Source organism: Eptesicus fuscus, chromosome 6, assembly GCF_027574615.1.
Source record: "Eptesicus fuscus isolate TK198812 chromosome 6, DD_ASM_mEF_20220401, whole genome shotgun sequence".
Lineage (NCBI taxonomy): Eukaryota > Metazoa > Chordata > Mammalia > Chiroptera > Vespertilionidae > Eptesicus > Eptesicus fuscus.
In genome coordinates this window covers 53,612,931-53,632,521 of record NC_072478.1, presented here as the reverse complement: position 1 = coordinate 53,632,521, position 19,591 = coordinate 53,612,931, and the positions used below count along the sequence as shown (strand labels likewise).

The window sequence follows — 19,591 nt, the reverse complement described above, 5'->3', positions numbered from 1 at the left end:
ATAACTACAGCACTTATCTCTTTAATCTTTGGTTCTACTTAGACTGACAGCTCTGATCAAATTAAAGTTGGTGTTATCTTTTGTACAACTCCTTCTTCAAGGGAAGCTCCTTAGTAAGCAGGGTGTGGGGAAAGACAATACAAGCTATGACATGCATTTTTGGAGGCTCCCTGGCCATATACCAACTTTCCATCATGTGTGCGCCATTTCTTATTAGTTTCAGTGTCTAATGCTTTTCTTTAGGCTGAAAATGAGTACTTTGCTGGTGATTGAATAGAACGTGTAAATTAAATCTTTACAATTGATAGGAAAAAAATATAACAGATAAGAACAGAAAATTAGAGGAGTGGGTAGTGTTAGTTATTGGGGAATCAAAACATAAAGAAGAGATGACTTTGAGTCATGACAGATGCAGGTTGCCCTCTATAATACTCATTATATACTATAGGCACAGTGCACAGAATTCATGCGGGGGCAGGGAAGAGGTTCATCAGCCTGGCCTGTGCCCTCTCGCAATCCGGGATCCCTCTCTCCTAACAGCCCGCCTGCTTGCTCCTTACCGCTTAGCTCACTGCTCCTTAGCACTGCTGAGGGGGTGGGAGAGGCTCCCACCACCACCGCTGCACTTGCCAGCGTGAGCCTAGCTTCTGGCTGAGCAGTGCTCTCCCTGTGGAAGCACACTGACCACCAGGAGACAGCTCCTGCATTGAGCGTCTGCTCCCTGGTGGTCAGTGCGTGTCATAGTGACTGGTCGTTCTGCAGTTCAGTTCATTTGCATATTAGGGTTTTATTATATAGGATGACCTTAGAAAACATTAGTGACTCCCAGTTGTATGCTACCAAGTGAAATGAGACTATAGTCAAGAGGAATCTTGGACTGCAAAACCACCCCCAAAGATACACAATATGAGTAAAATTAATCTACATTTTTAATACATTCTCACCAGAGATCCTCTTAAAGGGATGATAGTTTTATAAAGCTAGTTCAAATTCCCATGAAAGAACTAGAAATGATCACATTTTCTTTGATTGACTTATGCAAATTACGAGTAAATCAATACATCTAGGAAGAATAAAATTCATAAAGCTTGGGTCTTAGATCTGTAGCTTTCTTTATCTCTGGTTCTCTAAAAGATGGAGTCTGTGACAAAGTTTACATGCTCAGGCTTTATTAATAAGTGCAATCCTAGAGCAGAAGGTCTGAGGCAAAAAGGAAAATGAGGCAGGGAATGAGGATCTGTAGACACAAAAAATATATAACCAAGCTGGCCATAGTACCTAAGAAACACAGCTGATGACTTGGTTCACAGTGTTTTCCAAACAGGTCTGCCTCAGAGCAAACCTTTAGGGCAAGGTTCTGCAGACATTTTCTGTAAAGGGCCAAATAGTAAATATTTTAGACTTTGCAGGGCATAAGGTCTCTGTCACAATTACTCAACTCTGGTGTAGCATGAAAGTTGTCATAGACATAAGTAAATGAATGGGCATAGCTATGTCCTAATAAAACTTTATTTACAAGATTAGGAAGCAGACCAAATTGTCTCTTTGGCTGTAGTTTGACAACCCCTGTTTCAGAGGGAAAGGGGAGAGGAATTTACTTGCTCATTCTTCCCTGTCTTCCTTCTCTTATTGGTTAAAGTTCTCACCATGAAGCATTAATACTTCTAGTTTTTTTGTCACCTGCCCCTCCAGATAATTCCTGAGGAATCAGATTCTACACGTACCAGTGTGGTGTATCATTTGAGCTTGCAAATGTTGGAGGAATTATTGCTTTCATAGGTCCATTCTGTTTGTACCTGGTTCCAAGAACCACTGTGGCTGCCACCATAGTAGCAGAGGCTAAGATGTTGGGGATAAGGGATAATGCTGAAATCTCAAGCTGTCTATTTGATCAAGCAGCCATGGACTGGGGACTTGTACCCTGGTAGGGTTGTTTCAATCTGGGAAACTACCTAAACTGAGTCTGGTAATGTATCCTATTTAAGGAAGAAATAAAACTCTCCATAAAGTATATGTAAGTGAGAAGTTCTGATTAAAACATATCACAGTTATGTGCCTTGTTTTAAAGTTTATTAAATTCCACTCTAAAATGGAAAGATTTTCCTTATTTCTTAATGTCTGAGCCTTAAACAGCTACTGAGAAAATTGGGATACAATCAACATTTCAAAATAATAACCAAGATGGGGATGCTATAGTCAGCAGAAGAGTTAACTGATGTGTCCACATCAGTGGGCCAAACCCAGGTATTGGTGTCAAAGAACCTAGGTTCAAATCCTGGTTTTGTGTCATAGATCAGTATGACCCGAGCCTGTTTCCTTGTTTATAGAATATAAAATCAATACCCATGGCTGTGAGGATTAAATAGCATGGTAAGTAAACTGACAAACACAATGCCTGGCACACATAGCCATATAATAAATGGAAACTATTAGCTACTTCGTGTTTATGCTTGATAAGGTTACTCTCATGCTCAACTTGAGCCTCTTGAGAAGAAGCTTCCTGTGGTTGACTTAGTAGGTCGGCATGCCCACTGCTATCATGAACGACTGACTGTAAATATGCATCAGGGCTGACTGCTCTGTGAGCTTCGCTTTTTCCATTTGTCAAATGAGCATAATTTATACCTCCCTATAAGCTTTTATAGGGACTATAAATGACTTAATAATGTTTGTGAAGTACCCTGTTCAGTGTTTCATATATAGTAGAATTAACTCAATGGTAGTTACTATTATTACTGTTATAATTTATAATTCATCTCATATAACAAAATCATTCACTGTTTAGTATCTGTCTTTTCTCAATAGCTTCTCCTATGTAGATATAATGAGTCAGGGACAAAATAGCTAAATTTGGGAATTTATTAGTTTTCTGTTTCAATCCTTATTAGAGTTGTTTGATAACATCAGTACCATCATGAGCATTGTACTGTGTAGTGAGCTAAGCAGCATTTTGAGATGATACAGGCTCTGACTTCTAGGAGCTTTCACAGGATGATGCTGTGATGGTGGGGAAGAAGAGTAAAAGCCCCCCTGATTTTGAACACCAATTGCCTTCCAAACATTCTACTGGCTTGCTTTACATATAGTTAATCACCAAAACAATCCTATAGGTAGGCACTATTACTAATATTTCCAGTTTACTGATGTTCAGCGAGTTTATGAATTTCCCCAAATCTACACAGCTATTTTATGACAAGGTTGAAACCGCAAGTTGTCCAGCACCAAAGCCCTTGCCTTTTAATTAATCCACACTAAGCTTCTGCATGAGAATAGAAGTCACAAAAATTTCCTGTTCTGCCTGGGCAGTAAACGTGGTTTATGACCTTAGCAAATCCTATACATTTTTAAGCTTCAGCCACCCCTAAAATTAGGTGGTTGTATTATCTGAACTTTAAATTCACTCCAGATCTACAATTCTGTGTATATTTATTAGAAGAAATGAATATAATGATGATGAGAAGTGCATCTGTGGCTGGGAAGGGGTGGGGGTTAGGTATTATTGGAGAGAGGGGATAGACAAGGTGTGCCCCCTGCCTTCCCATCCCTGTCCTTGTATCTGGAAGTACACATGGCCTCAGTAAGCTGACAAGCTTATGCTGTTCAAACAAACTAGATCGCATCACTCCAATATCTTTCCATCTCACTCTATGCAAAAGGTCCTTGGAATGGCTTATCACAATTCCTGTCACCCCACCATCTCTCCGCCTCACCTCCAGCTCTGGCCCTTGCTCACTCTATTTCACCATGTTGGCCTCTTGGCTGGTCCTGGAACACACAGGTATAATCTTGGCTCAGACCATGCAACTTGCTGTTCCCCTGTTTGGATATCCTCAAGACTAGGCCACTCAGCTCTTTGGGAATCTTTGAGGAAATGACACCTGTTCCATTGGGGCCTTCTTGGACCACTTGTTTAAAATAAAAAATCCACCCCTCCTCCTTCAGCAATCCCTATACTGCTGCCTGTTTAATTCTCTCTATAGTTCTTATATCATCTAATACATGGCATCTATAACTTTTTTTTATTTTTATCAAATGCTTATCTCCCCTTCTATAGAGAGGGGAAAGATTTCACCTTTATTGGTCACATGACTTCAACAATCCTAGCACATTTTTTAATCAGTGAAAAATCAGCATTTGAAGAGTACTGTATAGGATAAAGCCATATATATAAATCTCAAATAAACTAGTTAATTTTGCAAATAATGTAACATTTACCTTAATTATTAAAAATCCCTAATGAGTATCCAAATAAATATTAGGTGAAGAATGAAAGACTTTGTAGAAGGGTGCCAAAGCCAGTGTTGCTTAGTGGTTGGGCTTCTACCCATGAACCAGGTCACAGTTCAATTCCAGGACAGGGCACATGCCTGGCTTGTGGGCCCAATACCCAGTAGGGGTCATGCAAGGGGCAGCTGATCAATGATTCTTACTCATCATTTATGTTTCTCTTTCTCCTTCTCCTTCTCCTTCTCCTTCTCCTTCTCCTTCTCCTTCTCCTTCTCCTTCTTTTTGGTTAATCCTCACCCGAGGATATTTTTCCATTGATTTTTAGAGAGTGGAAGGGAGAGGGAGAGACAGATAGAAACATTGATGTGAGAGAGACACGTCAATTGGTTGCCTCCTGCAAGCACCCCAACCAGGGCTGGGGAACCTGCAACGAAGGTACGTGCCCTTGACCGGAATCAAACTCAGGACGCTTCAGTCCTTAGGGGCTGATGCTCTATCCACTGAGCCAAACTGGCTAGGGCCACTGATGTTTCTATTCCTTCCTCTCTGAAATCAATAAAAACATATTTTAAAAAAAGCATTATCTGCAGGTTTCAGTTTTTCTATCAACAACACTCAAAACTAATTATAATTTATGTGCAAGCAAATGCTTAAAATCCTAAGTTTACATATTCAGTGGAAGTTGTATATCATGGCTGTCAAAATCATTAAAATATCTTTAAACTAATTAACATATATTATAGATTAACTTCATATTGCAAAAAAAAGAGAAAGTCATCAAAATTTTTTTGAGTTAAATTGCATGAAAATTATCTTGGTTTGTTGCCAAAACCAGTATTGGGAAACAGACTTGTTATGATTCCTGGTAGAACTTCTATTTTAATCATTGGTCCCCAAACTTTAATATATACATAGTTTGAGCCTAACAAAAGCAAATCACCTCCTATCTTATTAAAATGCAAATTCTGATTCAGAAGGCCTGGGACAGGACCTGAGATTCTCCATACCTTGAAAGCATAAAGGTGAAACTGATGCTGGTCTTTAGACATCTTAAGTGGAGCCAAGTTCCTAGTGCATCTGCCTTCTCCTAATATTTCCATTATGAGGTCTAATGAACTTGAAATAGGAGAGAGAGTCTCTCCAGAAGCTTCACTGATGCATTGACCAACTGGTGTCATTAGTGCAGGAATGAAACAGATGCTTACAGTTATGGATGCCACTTCAGTTGGAGAAACAAGTGGGAGAGGACTGGGTCACAAGTATTAGGCACTTCTGATGTCTAAAGCGATATCGTGAGGCAGCCTAACTCTTCTCCATGTGAAGAATTTATTTCATTGTTGTAGCCTCGCCTCAAACAGACTTAAAACAAAACAAATACAAAAACAACTGTAATATTTTAAAGCTGTGTTTTTCTTATTTTCTAACAACACAGCAGAGAAAGGAAGAGAACTGAACATGTTAGTCCCTAAAATATGCAGTGAAATTGAAAATTGACAGGGATGGGAAGGTAGGGGGTGGGAAGAACTACCACAGATATATTTTTTACTAGTAAAATGACAAGCATAGGAATTGCACAGAAAATAACCCAGGCTTGCTTCTTGCCTCTTTTTGCCATTGCTGTCATTCACCATGGCTCTTAAAACTCTGGGCAGAGGGTATATTCAAGCGGCTTCACACACATAGGGCTCAGTTTTGCAGGTAGTGTGCAGCTCAGGGTGGAGTGACCCATATCCTGGCAGTAATTCTGTTGAATAAACATCTACCACTGGTCACCTCCCTGGAAGGAGTTCTGTTTCAAGTGGGCTTACCAAAGCTTTGCTAGTGGTTAGTGACAGAAACCTATTCTCATCCTGACCCTGCATTGACAGAAAAATACGAGAGGATAGCAGGGTAAGATTTGTCTTTTTGTGCCCAGAAGTCTCCTTTGCTGGCATTCAAAGGGGATAATTAATTCAAATATATCTTCAGGCTACCATGAAACTGAAAGTGGTTAAGAAAAGAAGAGGGTGCTTTTTTATTTGTTTGGTTTTTGTTTTTGAAGTCATCAGGGAACACTTTAATAAAATTAGCCTGTCTTGTCTTCCTCCTGACTTCTGGTACATGGTTTGAGTCTAACAAAAGCAAGTCCCAGAACAAACCATTATGGTAAAGAGAGTGGTTAAGATAAAATCTTCCTATCCCCTTCTAGGTTGGGTGGCACCAAATTCATCCTGAATTCACTGCATTGTGCAGTCTCAGATTCCTTTCTCCAGGCCCAGGGAAGAGAGTGTAATGCTCTCCATTCTCCAAAGTAACTAGGGTAACATTCAAACCCTTGGGAGCATCCTCTGAGAGTAGAATAACCTCAGCCTTTCTCATCTCCCCAGTTATGAAACCAGCTCCTCTGTTCCAAGGATACCTAAGATCTTAGTTTTATTTGATCCTTTAAACAACATTGGAAGTTAAGACAAATTATTTTCTCCTTATTTTCACTAGCAAAACTCATCCAGTGATTATTGTGATATTATATTTTTCCCCAGTAGAGCCAATCATGGGTCAGTGTTAAACACTGCACAATTTGGTATATTTCTTCAAGTAGTCTTATTTTATTCTCATAACAATATTGCCTTTGTTCTTAACCATTTTCTCCTAAGTATATAGGTTTTGTCTTTGTTAAAATTTCTAAATGTAAAGAACCAGAATTGGAGGATGAGATATAATTTTGATACAATAAAAGATGTTGCCATTTTTTAAAAATATATTTTATTGATTTTTTTTTACAGAGAAGAAGGAAGAGAGATAGAGAGTCAGAAACATTGATGTGAGAGAAACATCAATCAGCTGCCTCCTGCACAGATGTGCCCGCAACCAAGGTACATGCCCTTGACCGGAATCGAACCTGGGACCTTTCAGTCCGCAGGCCAACGCTCTATCCATTGAGCCAAACCGGTTTTGGCAAGATGTTGCCATTTTTCTACAAAATTTTTCTCCTGAGTTTGGCCAAATAATAATAATAACAATACTTATGATGTATCAGGGAAAGGATACTGTTTCTCCACATTCCAGATGGGGAAGCTGAGGCAGAAAGGGTGAATAACTAGTCTAAGGCCACGCAGCCAAAACAAGTGCTAAAGCTAGGATCTGAACCAAGCAACCTACTAGCAGCTTAGTCAATGCTCTTAACCTCCTTGCCATATCTTTTGTCAACAATAAAACAGATTCATGCAATACAACTGCTAGTCTCTATTAAATTACTTTATTCTTTCTTGAGTCCTATTTGGATGTGTAAGTTCTATGATGAAGTGATAATTAAATGATTTTTCAGACAACTATCTTATCTTTTAAATAAGATTGGACTCTGGTTCTCCTCCTATTTCTTAATACTTTTATTATGTATCAGTGAAAATACTTCTGTTTCTTACTTGCTAACAGATTTCATGACCACGTACAGAAAATCAATAGTAACTGTAAGGAGAACCATGTAAAATTTATTCTGGTATGTTTTAGGACTTAAAAATAGTGAAACAATACAAATATGGGTAAAATGTAATTTGAAGGCTATAGTTTTACATGTCTTAGTTAGAAATTTCAGTATCAGAAATCCTATTTCCCTTTTATAGGCAGGGAGTGGGCATGCAAGCCTCCTATGACATACGAATATGTTTGCTTAATGACTTACCAGCTCTAGCGCCAGCTCTGGTTTATGAGCATGGCCGTGCCTGTTGCTATGTAGATGATGAACTGCAATAAATGTGTTCAAGGACATTAGATCACATCTGCAAAGAGATTCAGAGAATAACTACTGTGTAGTGTGGAAGGGAGTTGGAAACATTTCTGCTTAACAAAAAGCTATAGTTTTGTGGCTGTATTACTTCATCTTTCTGTCCTTTAATCTTTAACTAGTATTTGAAAATTCTCCAATTCCTTTGTCATTAAATTAGCCTTTTGAATTTACTAAAATATATCTTAGTATATAACTGGCTACCACTAGATGACAACTATGTTTGACTTATCTTCATAGACTTGACTTTCTTTCATTTAATTTTCATCAAGGCATATATTGAATGAATGCATTTATGAAGCAGTAGTTGCTGAATTTTGATGTGTGCGTGTATGTGTTATATCTAGGAGCATACTTGTGTTTCAGGGTGAAAACTTGGCATTTTGAGTTTCAGTCAGAATCATTTTTTATGACTTAAGTTATAAACCCACAAAAACATGGCCTTATAATGTAAATGCTGACATTACCTTTACATATCCTCAGCTATAAATCAAGGTGCTATAAAACACCATATTTGAAAAGTCAAGCTAGGTAAAATACTAAGTTAATATTTGTTGGGAGAAAGAGAAAAGCCAACTGGTTAAACATTTTCCATTTCAGTTCTGAATGGAATACACACCTTTTGGTTATCTTCAGTAACAAAACAAAATGTAAAATGACCATCACATATCAGTGAAATTGATGCGAAAATACTCTTTAAGGAAAAAAGGATACTTCAGTTAGGGGGCTCTTATTTTCCAATCCAAAATCAAATCTCTGCATGCCATTGAGTGCTACTTCCCTAAGGAATTAAATTTCCATCTAGTATGTTTTGTTGGAGATTGAAAAGGTACTCAGTTCTCACTGAGGGCTGTGAACGGCAAAGAGCATGTGGAGTCCAGTGAAATATTATGCCAGCAGGATTCTTATTGAACACTTGATGTCATATGTCATCTGACACTGGCTTTTCCATCAGGTCATTTCAGGATAAGGTACTACTGAAAAAGCAGAACCAACTTAGTGGGTGAACTGCTGACAAGTTTCAGGGGTTTGGCTGGCATTCCAAAGTTTATTTGAGTTAATCTTCATTCTCATTGGCCTGCAGAGCTCAGTGAACACTGGCTTTTCTGCGAACACTTTGACTGCTTCCTGATTGTACTGGTATCAGAAACACCACAAGAAAAGTACTTGAGGGACAGATTCTTATGGGAATAATTTTATTCAGGTAAGGAAAAATTTTCTGTTAAAAGGTACAGAGTGTCTGTTTATAGTTAATTTGTAACACATGGCAACTGCAGGTAGTGGTATGTAATTGAAGTGTTGATGACTTGTTCCTGGGTATTATTTGGAATTTATACTTTCTACAGTAAGGTTCCAAAGAATTCCCATTGATTGATTAAAGTACCAACATATACAATCAATTCCACAACAGCACCCTGAATCTGTAGAAATTTTAGTTGTATTTTTAAATCTAATATATGATGACTGAACTGAGAAAGTATTAGGCTAAATAGAAAATACCAAATTTATTGAATCTTAGGGGCTTAGGCTTAAAGGACATGATAAATTATATGATGATTCTCACATTCTCATATATTCTATGTCACCATGTACATTGAAAAAACCTGGATTCTTTTATGAGGGTAACGTGTATAAAGTTATAAAATTCTGCTTATGCTTTAGTAATGGTTATGTAAAACTCATGTTGTCTTTAGACCACCCTGCCTACATGTGTCACCCTGCCTATGAGTTTGGTCAAATTATTATTTGATAATAGCTGAGTGGTTAACGGCTGGCAAATAGAAACACACCTATTATCAGGCTTTGTTAGACAGAGTTGAGAACATAGTTTAATACTGGAAGCCCAGATGCAGCCTTTAGCTTCCTCTTAAGGAAATTTCAAACCCAAAAGATCTCATTTCTCCTGTGGAAAACAGGCAAGTCTGTGATACCCCTTTTTGCCAGGGGAAAAGGGGAAAGGCAGCCAGGAGAGTCCCCTTTCCACTGATGGCTTGTTGCCAGCTGACCTAGGCTACTTGCCCCACTGCTAGACCTGACTTCCTTCTGTCTCAAGAGAGGAAATGGAGCAAGGCCCTGGCCCTGTGATATGTGAAGAAAAATTTAAAGAGTAAGTAGGAAAGACCTGCTATGAGTGGATACAGGAAGCAAAAGAAGGAAGCAGGACACACCCATTTCTTCTCAAGATACAATAACACCCTCTGTTCAAATATGATGCCAAAGATGCCAGCTTTTGTCAATCAGACTGGAGCATGGTGGGAGGGGCTAAAGCTCGAGCAGACATTTCCTTCTCTATGAGCAGAGATAGGAATGGCAGGAGAGAAGTGAGAAATGTTCCTGTCCCCAACACCACACTCCCTTCTGACAACAGAACCCTTTGTATAATTTCCACACCCAGTGACTGTCCAGAACTTCTCTGAATACCTCCAGAAGCAGGACATCATATGGAACCCGACCTGCCTTATGTCTTCCACCATGCACTTTGGTGTTGTCCAGGAAAGAGCAAGTCTAATCACTTAACTGATTTCCATATATTTGTGACATTATTTCTCTCCACACACTCCTCCTCCCCCAAACACCACATTTACCCATGAAATCCAAGTACGCTCTTAAGATAGAACTAGGAAGTATCTTCTGAAAATGTAAGAAGACAAAATCAGTTTCCTCTGAGAAGTACTTGCCCCATCATCATGTTGTGGAGGGGAAGTTCAGGTTAGCGACTGTGGGAAAATGGTATTGATTGGCAGCGTATCCAGTAGCACTGTGGGATTGTGTGGTGCCTCTCCTCCCCTCTCTGCATGTCTCCTTTTGCCTGTTTTCAAAAGTGAAATTCTGCACAGTCGGGAGGACTGGTGCAGAGTGAAGGCACTTAGAGCAAAGAAAATAAAGAGTCAGATGTCCCAGCAGCTTTCATTGCGTCCTGATTCTCACCACCCCCAGATCAGCCATGAAAGTAGGAGGGACCAGATGAAGACATTTAAAAATTGGTCCTGCTCCACAGTGATCCGGATCAAGCTGTGACTCGGCTGCTCCGAGGTGGTTTGAGAGGCTGCTCCTGGGGTCGGGACACTAATGTGGCAGCTCTGCTCCCCTTGGAGACCTCTCTGACTCACCATAAACAGAGGTAGAAAGAACAAAACTTAATTTTTTTTCATTATATATAACTTAACATAAATCTAATAAAACTGAATTCCATGGAAATCCAACAGAAGTATGTATTCAGCATAGCCATGGCCAACTTCTAGTCTTTCACATGGATCTGTAACTGAGGGAAGTGTGTGGGTGTTTGTGTGGGATCCATGCCATTCATTGGGTCTACAGTGAGATCTGTGTGAATTAAGAATTCCATTTATCCCATACGTTACTAGGGGAGAAAGGAAGTGCACTTATGTGCAGTGTTAAAAAACAAACACAATAAAACCCCCTACAATGTAAAGGCCCACACCTTCAAAGCTGTGTGCCAGCTGCTGGAGAGTGGATTTTATAAACCTGGAACCTTTATCTGAGGTGGATCAGAAATGACATATCTATTGCTGCACGGTCACTTATGTAACAATCATTTTGGTGGGGAATTACCTATTGAGTGCTTTGCATGACTACTAAAGAAACATTCATAAAAAAGAACAAGTGTAACATGAAATGTAGATAAAGTAAACTTACTCTTTAGCCTCCTGCATATGACTTGGCAAAAGGTGAACTTCTCTAATCTCCTCGTAAGGATCTAAGGTCTTTCAAGTTCTTTAGTAACCTTGGGAATTCATTAAGAGCGTCAGGGTCTGTCACGAGGTAAGTGTTGAGTGGATAAGGTTGAAAGAGCAGTAGATTAAACTTCCTTTATTTCTTTTTCATTACATCACACAAATGTTTGTGTCCCCAGCCAAATACATTAAGAAAAAATAAAAGAGGAAACTCTAAATAATGATTGATAAAATGCCAAGCAACTTCAGACCTTTGTTGACGTTTGCTCTCTTAAAGTGAATTCTAATGATTATATAACATGTAACTCTACAGTAAAGTAAATAAACCCACCAAAACCCTCAAAACATACCAGAAAATGTATATGAAAGTAAAGCATTATTTCCTTTGGATCAGTCATCTCAGAATTCTAGCTTTTAACAACCCAATAATTCTGAAAATTTTGAGAACCATTTTTATACTACTTTTCTGCAAGTATATACAGTTCCATGTACATTTATGTAAATCTCTTAGCATGCCTGGACCTTACAGTCTGGCACATGCTTCTTATCTAACAAACCCATTTTATGGAGACACTTGGTCTAGAAAGTTCAATTGATTTGTCCAAAGTCACGGAAAGCTGGGACAAGAATCAAGATCTGTTTTCCAGGATATCATTTTTTGCCACAACATCCTTCTGCCTTTTTCTGTTGTGGGTGGACTTAATTTGGGGGAAGAAAAAAAATTGTAAGTTATTCAAAGCAAAATCTAGTGAATATGATGGATGATCAACTCAGTGTAATGGAGTAAACATTTACTGGGTGCCAACGGTATACAAGGCATCCTGATAAGTGCTGCACAGAATACAAGAGGTTTTAAAGCATGGGCATGACCTTAAACTAATTCCAATAGATGAATTAAAAAACTGAGCCATAATCTACACTAATAAAAGAGTAAGATGCAAATTGACTGTACCTTCAAGACACCCACAATCCAATCAGGAGTGAGTATGCAAATTAACCCAACAAAGATGGTGGATTAATTTGCATACACAGACACCAAGCAGCTGGGAGTGGGGCAGGACACTTGCGTCATCGCCATGGCGATGATGCAGGTGTTCTGTACCGTCCCAGCCGCTCTGGGCTCTGGGCAGTGTGGGAAGGCAGAAAGGCAGCTCCAACCAGAGTGAAGGCAGTACAGGCAACCAGGGGAAGGAAGGCCCATTCTTGCACGAATCTTCATGCATCAGGCCTCTAGTTATAGCATAATTGAGAGTAGTTTCCTTGAGTTCCTGATTCTGTATTATATCCCTTCAATCAACAGGTTTGGATTTATAAAACCACCAGAGAAAGCACCCATTTTAGTTAATCCCTATCTGTTGTGCTCTTCTTTCAAATTCACAATGACAGGATTGGAATGAACAAAATTGTTAGCTTATGAAAAGAACTGTGAATCTTTCAAGTGAAAATAGGACCTAACATTTTAGGTAAGGGAGCAATTATTATTTTCTGTAAAGACCGTTAGAATTTTGAGAATATTTGTGTACTGCCAAGTTGCTATGTGAATACCTTTGGGAAACAAATCAACACATGCAATCTGTGGTGACAGACCTTTAATCAGTCCTGTGCTATTCTAGTCTTTCAAATCTGGTCAGCTCTTCAACCTGCTGCTTTTCAAAAGCCTGTGATAAAGATAATAAATACCTTATTTATCTACTCTTTCTGTTTCAACTAGTTTATATTATGGTGACATCACTATCCTAGAAATATAAGCTCATTATCTACATTTTTCCTATAGTTTATGCAATAAATGTCTTTTTATAAGAACATCTTACTATTGACCTATCACCAGAGTTCTGAGTTAGTTTTTTTAGTAGTAGAAAACACACATTAGATATTTGGAACATTTTATCAACTTTTAATTGCTTCACTTTTATGTTTAATCCTCATAATAATTTCCTGAGATAAGTGTCACTAACTCAGTAAGAAAACTAAGCCTCAGAGGTAAAAATAAATGACCTAAGTTCAGGAAGCTATGCTGAGATTCGAACCCAGATCTGTGGGTCTCTATTATAATTAAGGGCATACATTGAAAGATGCCTGGACTTGCGGGAGGGGAGACTTGGGAATAAATGGTTGAAAAAGGAGTAGTCATTCATTAGAACTCCTAAATCTAGTGCTTGGCCTATAATGCTTTCCTAATTATAATCTGAAGGATATATATGAACAGAACATCATGTCTGGTAAAGATGAGTACCTTATTAATATTTGACCACACAGTTTTGTGCATTTCTTTGGGGATCTAAGCTGGACTTTGTGGAAAACCTCTAAAGTCTGTTCTTTGGTCAAAAGCTGTCTAAGTTGCATCCTTTTTCCTTTGCCTCTCTCTGGTTCCCATGTGGCTTCTAGGTAGGAACAGAGTAGAAAGGAAGACACTAATTCTTGAATGATAACAGGGCCTGATTCTATTTTATCATGCAGGGAGGAAGCAAATCCAATGAGATAGGTGTTTGTATTCTTTCCAAGAGAGAACACGTCCTAGAGCCTTGTGTGCCCCAATCCTTCCCTTCTGGTACCCTTAAATTTTAACTCTTATCAAACCTTGTGAAAATTATTAGTCCAGGGACCAAAAAAAATGTTATCAGTGATTATTCTATAATAAATGGATTAAGAATAGTAGAAATGGAGATAGGCTAGTGCAGAGGTGGGTAGGGTAGATGTCAGCTTCCCTCAGGGAGTATTCAACTCAAGATGTTTTTTTCATTCATCTGGTGTAATTATCTTCTGGGTTAAGTCACCTAGATATTCTTTAAGGTTAGGTGAATTCATTTCAATAGAGACAAGGATAAAATAAATGCACAAGAATTACCTCTGACCATACCCTTTATGCATTGTAGTGTAAATGACTTGACATGCAATTTGAGATTAAATATCTTCAGAAGAGAGTCACTCCTAAAACACCTGAAACAAATATTTTCCAAATCTGTGGCTAATGGATTAAATGATTATGGCAGTTTCAACTCTTTCCAAAGCTTTCACTAATGTTATGACAAACTTCTAAACACATATATCAAATCAAACTGATCAGCCCCAAAAGAGTTGCCAATCTATATTGTAGAAACAAGGCTTAATATACATGTGATTCCATAAAGCTAGGTTCATCTTTTCATGTATAAGTATGGAAGTTCATTTATTGTCCTAGTTGGAATAAATGGCTAAGCATGGGTAAAGAGTTTTGAAGTTGTCTTGATGATTTGAAATAATTCTAGAATAAAACACCTATTTGAGGCCCCAGCAAATAAATATAACTATTTTATCACCACCTATATATTTTTTCTTGCTTTTTATAGTTCTCTTGATGTAATATTCAAGAGTGTGTTTAGTACTTTTATTTTGTACATCTGTGTGTGACAGATACTATTATATGACTGCCCAAAAGCTATAGCCTCTTCCTGGCTAACAAAATCCCAAGTTCATTTAGGTAGGCCATGTACCAGCTCCAGGACATGAACCATGAGTGAACTATGTGGGACAATCCTTTTTGCTTTATCAGACACTTGCTTTCCCAGCCTTCCTTGCAGTGAGGGATGCTTTATAAAAAGTTCTGGTCAATGAAACATAAGAGGAATTATGATGGGCTTTCCCCCCTCCTTTCCAATTAAAAAATAGTAGCCCTCTTCCTCCTGCTGCCATGTTCCTCCCTGCTTGAGACACTGAAATGAGTCTGTGATTCCTTGAAGTGGTCATTATCTTGCAATCATATGGTAATAAACCTTAGGACGCAAGCCTATACACTGTGGATGGCAGAACAGAAGGATGGCTGAACTGCTGCACTCAATATGAACCACAACCCTCCAGAATAAGAGATGGTCTCTGTTAGTGAGATTGGGGATGTAGACAATGGCAACACACTTGCATATGGCATGTAAAGGAGCCCAAGGGCTATAGTAGCAGGAATGAGGGACACCAATCTCATATTCCAAAAGACGGTGGAAGGCAGATGAGAAGTTATCCAGAACAAAGTAGGTAGAAAAATCCTGTAAGGAAAAGACTAGCACATGCAAAGGCAGGGCAATGAGAGAGAACATGGCCTGATCGCTCAATGCCAAGGCATCAATGGTGAAAGATGAGGGTAGAGATGGGGCAGTGTCCTGATTCTAAAAAGACTTTTCTGTCAGACTGAGGTTTTTGAACTTTCTTCCAATGATAGAGTGCTACTGAGGGACTTGTATATATTATATGTTATATGTTATACTCTAGAAGTTCGAGAGCTTGGAGACAAAGAAATGTGTTCGGATGGGGAAGAACATAAAGAATGCAGTGAATTTTTAACCCTCTAAAAAGTGTGCAGACTTCATTGACTATGTGCTTTTTGGGGCTAGTGATGTCCCAGAAAAAGGCCCTGTTAGTATCAATGGGAAGTTTTCATACGGGATCATGTCTCTGGATATGAAACCCATAAGGCCAGTTCTTAAGCTAAAGCATCTATACAAGCTGGGATCAGGGCTCTCTCTCAGGAATAGCAGCTTCCTTCTAAATCCAGGCAAGTTCCACATTGCATGACAGGCATCTGACAGGGAGGTCCTTGGGGCTCACTTTGGGTGCTGACTCTGTATTCTCAAGAGCCACTGATAAGCAGGAATAGTGTAACAACAGGAATGCCTCCTGATAACAGTCAAGTGGGTTGTACATTCCTGGGCTCTGGTTGATGTCTCCCCATCTGCTGCCAAGCTGAAGAAAAAGAGTCAAATTGGTCAAATCTGAAGTCTTGCCTATTTGGGTTGGCAGCTCTTAGGGAGTGAGTAGTGATGTACACACACACACACACACACACACACACACACACACACACTCAAATCTGAAGTCTTGCCTATTTGGGTGGGCAGCTCTTAGGGAGTGAGTAGTGGTGTACACACATACACACACACACACACACACACACACACACACACACGGTGTGTGTGTGTGTGTGTGTGTGTGTGTGTGTGTGTGAAAGCAAGAGTGAGAGACTCAACAAAGGGAAGCATATGGCAGAATTTCCTTCCTTTCAAGGATGAGTAATATCTCACTGTATGTATATACCATATTTTGTTTATTTATTCACTCATCAATAAATATTTGGGTTGCTTCTGCTTCTTGGCTATTGTGAATAATGCTACTATGAATATGAGTACACAAATATCTCTTTGAAACCCTACTTTTAATTATTTTAGATACTAGAGGCCCGGTGCACGAATTCGTGCATGGGTGGGGTCCCTCTAGGTGGCCTGCAGGGATTGGGCCAAAACCCGCAGTCCAATGCTGCCTGCAGTTCCTACCTGCCACTCCTGCTCATCCTGGCCCCACTGTGCCTACTGTGGGCTCACACCCAATCAGTCCCAATCAGGAGAGGCTCGCGCTGCCACAGCAGCGCTCGCCAGCCCTGAGACCTGCGTCTGGCGCCCTTCCAAGGGGAGTGGCCTGTGGGATCGGGCTGAAACTGGCTCTCTGACATTCCCTGAGGGGTCCCGTATTGCGAGAGGGCACAGGCCAGGCTGAGGGACCTCACTGGAGCACGACTGGGCTGAGGAGGGTCCGAAGAAGGGCTCCAGGGCGCATCCAGCCCATCTCTCTCAGTCCCGATTGGCCAGACCCCAGCAGCAAGCTAACCTACCGGTGGGAGCATCTGCCCCCTGGTGATCAGTGCACGTCATAGCAAGCAGTTGAGCAGCCTTAACATATCATTAGCATATTACACTTGATTTATTGTTTGGTTGTTCTGCCATTCGGTCTATTTGCATATTACCCTTTTATTATATAGACCTAGTAGCCCTGCGCACAAATTCGTGTGCCAGTAGCTCGCCAGTAGCTCACTGCTGCCCTCCAGTAGCTCTCCGCCTGCTTCCCCGCCCTCCTGTAGCTTTCCCCCCCTCCCCCCATAGCTTGCTGCTCTGCCTCCTCCTATAGCTCTCCACCGCCCACTTGTAGCTCGCTGCCCCACCCTCCTGCTGATCCATGATCCGGTCATTACACGGTTGGTCATTACACTTCATGCGTAATGACCATTTGCATATTACATCTTTATAATATAGGATATCCGATATAACCAGAAATGGGATTGCTTAATCATATGGTAATTCTATTTTAATATATTTTATTGATTTTTTACAGAGAGGAAGGGAGAGGGATAGAGAGTTAGAAACATCGATGAGAAACATCGATCAGCTGCCTCCTGCACACCCCCTACTGGGGATGTGTCCGCAACCAAGGTACATGCCCTTGACAGGAATCAAACCTGGGACCTTTCAGTCTGCAGGCTGACACTCTATCCACTGAGCCAAACCGGTTTCAGCGGTAATTCTATTTTAATTTATTGAGGAATCATTTTTCACAGAGGCTACATCATTTTGCATTCCCATCAATAGTGAAAAAGAGTTCCTCTTTCTCCACATTCTCACCAACACTTATTTTCTGATTTTGTTAGATTGTAGTCTTCCAAAGAGTGCAAGTGATGTCATCTATTAGTTGTTTTGATTTGCATTTCTCTGATGCTTATAGTAAGCATCTTTTAATAGCTTGTTGGCCATTTTTATGTCATCTTTGTAGAAATGTCTATCCAAGTCTTTTGCCTATTTTTGAGTTGGGTTGTTTTTATTGTTGTTGACTTTTAGAAGTTGTTTGTATATTCTGAACATTAATACATCATTAGATACAGGATTTGCAAATATTTTCTTCCATTACATAGACTGCCTATTCTCTTTGTTGATTGTATCCTTTGATGCACAGAAGTTTTCATTTTGATGTCTCATTTGTTTATTTTTTATTTTGCTGTCTATGCTTTTGGTGTTTTGGCTATTTGGGATCCATTAAGATTCTACATAAATTTTGAGATGGATTTTTCTATATCTGAAAAAAAAAATGTCATTGGGATTTAGATAGGGATTGCATCAAATACATAGAATCACTTTGGGTAGTGGAATAGACTGAATTGTGTCTCCTCAAAATTTACATGTTGACCCTAACTCCCATTGTAACTGGATTTGGAGATAGGCACTTTAAAGAGATGATTAAGTTTAAATGAAATTGTAAGGGTCGAGCCCTAATCCAATACAACTAGTTATAAGAAGAGGAAGAGATCCCAGGAATGCATGCACACAGAGAAAAAGACAATTTGAGGACACCATAAGAAGACAGTCATCTATGAACCTAGGAGAGAGGCCTCAAGAGAAACCAAACTTGCTGATACCTTGATCTTGGACTTCTAATCTCCAAACTGTGAGGGAAAAACTTTTATGTTTCCCAGTCTGTGGTATTTTTTTATGGCAGCCCTACCAAACGAATTCAGGTAGTACTGTCATCTGAACAATATTAAGTTAACTTATATATGAACAAGAGATACCTTTCCATTATTTGTGTCTTCTTTAATTTTCTTCAGTAATGCTTTATAGTTTTCAATGTACAAGTCTTTTACCTATTTGGTTAAGTTTATTCCAAAGTATTTTATTATTTTTGAGACAGTATTAAATAAATTATTTTGATTAATATCTTTTGAATGATTATAGGAATACAAATACAATGGTAAAAATTTCTATAAAATAAAAAGGGTTCACAGACTTCAACCAGGTGATCTAAGTTAACATCAATGGTGATGTCGCATTGAGAGTATGTACCCTTGATATAATGTGATGAAGATAACACTTGTTACCTTGGCCATGTACCTTGCTGTTTCTACAGAGGGCATCACAAATAGGCTATGCCAAGGGGCATGGAGGGGTGGAGCAGGCACACAGCAACATCAGCAGACATATTCCTGAACTCTTGGGATAAACCATTATGAGATGCCTAGAAATAACTTGTAGATAGGTTGGGGAAAACAGAGGTCCTATGATCATGAACTTGGGGACAAGAGCTGCTGTAGTTTGGATAGTAATGTTATTAAGACTCCACATAGGAA

At 39.4% G+C, this 19,591-nt stretch overlaps 1 long non-coding RNA gene across 4 annotated transcripts in view; it reads right to left on the bottom strand.

Moving 5' to 3' along the window:
• Positions 1–19,591, bottom strand: part of LOC114232929 (uncharacterized) — a 404,337-nt gene that overhangs the window by 113,495 nt on the left and 271,251 nt on the right. The window contains exons 4-5 of one of the 4 annotated variants that reach the window (XR_008556359.1): positions 7,886–7,947; positions 5,433–5,586 (exon numbers count right to left, since the gene is read on the bottom strand). The exons of 2 other annotated variants lie outside the window; for them this stretch is intronic. This is a non-coding gene — a long non-coding RNA (uncharacterized LOC114232929). The remainder of the gene's footprint in view (positions 1–5,432; positions 5,587–7,885; positions 7,948–19,591) is intronic. One more of the 4 variants, XR_008556360.1, reaches the window with a different exon arrangement.